Source organism: Meriones unguiculatus, chromosome 4 (genome assembly GCF_030254825.1).
Source record: "Meriones unguiculatus strain TT.TT164.6M chromosome 4, Bangor_MerUng_6.1, whole genome shotgun sequence".
NCBI classification, from domain to species: Eukaryota; Metazoa; Chordata; class Mammalia; order Rodentia; family Muridae; genus Meriones; species Meriones unguiculatus.
The window spans coordinates 19,837,802-19,840,132 of NC_083352.1; the positions used below are offsets into that span (position 1 = coordinate 19,837,802).

General features: G+C 42.9%; 1 non-coding gene across 1 annotated transcript; it reads left to right on the forward strand.

Annotated features, from left to right (window-relative positions):
* The first annotated feature begins 1,481 nt into the window (after nt 1–1,481).
* LOC132653869 (small nucleolar RNA SNORA17) lies at nt 1,482–1,612 on the forward strand. The gene has a single exon (XR_009591705.1). It is a non-coding gene; the product is annotated as a small nucleolar RNA SNORA17 (small nucleolar RNA).
* The last annotated feature ends 719 nt before the right edge of the window (nt 1,613–2,331 follow it).

Sequence of the window (2,331 nt, forward strand, 5' to 3'; positions counted from 1 at the left end):
GGATGCTTGAATTCACAGAATGTCCTGTGTCCTGACTGTATCAAACACCAGCATCCTGGTGGTAAGTCCATAGTTTAGAGATACTGGCGAACTCTATGAGATTAAGGTAATTTAGGAAAACTACATGTAATCTAAGAAAGAAAAAAGGATAAAACCAAATCCTTTGTCTTAGATCTAATTTAAAACCAGAAACAAATATATAAATATATTTATACATATTATATAAATATATTTATACATTATAAATATTATATTAAAAATATATTAAAACATATATGATGAATCATATGTTTTGAAACAAGTTAGTCATATAAGCTCATGAACATTTTGAACTGCAAGCCCAGATGCAATATGTATCCTTTCCTAACTGTTCAAATGATTTTTTTTTCCAAAGGAAAAACTTTAAACCAAGTAGGTGGCTGCTGTGACAGGAGAAGGCTGTGGCTTTTGGTATACCCTGGCTTGCCAGCAGGAGAATCAGGTTCTTCCACCTGTCATCTCCCTACTTTGGTTTCATTTATTTTCTCACTTTTCTTCTTAGTTCCAGGCAACAGCAACCAGAGCTACTCCATCTCCAGTTGCAGTCAGAGGAGCATAAATATTAGTGATAATTGTACAGTACAGTAATTGCAAATAGCGGTGATTAATTCTTACAATAATAGCTGCTCTAAGAACAACTGATGTCCCTTCCAGTCATGCCCAGGTTTCCCATGAGAAAGCTTAGAGACGGTTATTATTATTAGTTTAAGCTTTAGGGGGGAAAAGAAAAGATGAAAAGGATGGTGATTATGCTGGAGTTGTCAGCACTGGGTCTTCATTGGTGGGAGGAGTAAGGGCATCCCTGTTGATGCATGTAAAAGGAATGACCTTGTGCACCAGAAAAATCAGCCTGATTCAGAAGGTAGAAAGAGCCACAGCTTGCTTAGTGTGGCTCATGTAAGCATGGCCGCAAGTTTCCTTAAAACTTAGATGACCATGTACAGGCAATTCTTCCCTATGTTCTAAGTTCCTTTCCAGTGCTTGGCAATTTATTTTTGATGTCTTTATGATGGAGCATTCTAAGTAACTACTACATTTAATGTATGCTAATGGGTAGGAACATGAGGCAGTAAAAGGCCTCATTTAGGCCGTTGAAGGAGTCAGTGTTGGACCTGGATTAAGTAGCACAACTACTATTTTTGCCATTCTAGGTACACTAAAATTTCAAGGCTAGTTTCCCCCTCTGCCTTTCACCTGTCTTCTTAGTGTTCACCAATACCATAGACTTCGTATCATCCTGGCTTCAGTACTTAATTATGCCTTTCAATTCTTAGATGAATTTTAAAACGGCAGACTTTTATGTTACCTACTCTCTAAGCAGGAGGATACAATTCATAAATTAATTAACTATGGTCAAATATTCCTATCATCATAGTGAATCATTGAGTTTTCAGTGGTATGTACTTGGATTCAGAATTCATGCGTTAGAAATGAGAATTTTAATTGCCCCTTGAGGTATTGGCTGCTGTGTCCCACGTGTGTCAGTAGGTGGCAGAGAGAAGAGAGGCCATGTCTACACTCAGCTCAGTGTTCTGACCTGTGAACATCTGAATGATTAGCAATTCCTGAAAAAGCAAGCCTGAGAACACTAATCCAGTGCCAGGGAGCCTAGACAGGAAGTTAGTCTGAGCTGACTGCCAGCCCAGTGCCATGCACAAGGCTTCCAGGGTGGAGAGCAAGCCAGAGACTAGACAAACTTCCCCTGGGACACAGGCCCTTGGTAGCAGTGAGCCTTGGACAGGCTAGACCCACATATAGCCACTCAGACAGTCTGGGGAGGAGCAAGGCTGAGATGATCACTAAACTGTTACCATGGGGCCTGGACAGCAGAGCTAGCCCGAGATGACCATCAGTACAGCACTGTGCAGGTCTGGGCGTGGGAGCAGACCATGCCCGAGATGACCCTTGCCCAGTGCCATAATGCATAGCACTCCTGAGACCACTCCTGAGATGACCCCAGACACTCAGAGACACCCGGCACCACAAAGAGAAACAAGTAAACGATGGACGAGTGGAAGTGAATGAGAAACAGAAGGATGTGTGCACCATGAAGAGAGACAGAGCTGGAGACTCGAGAGTACTGAGGAACAGTCTGTTGTGAGTAACTGGTGATGCCATGTGGGACCATGCTGGAGTCCTGGCCTGTGGCAGGGGCCAGAGCCCATGTCTGGGTCTGTGGCTCCCTCTACGACTAGGGGTCTGTTACCACCAAATGCCAGGCAGACATCTCTGGTCTGGACTTTTACCCAGGGACATGTTGATCTATGAGGGCAATACAGAACTGGCTGCATT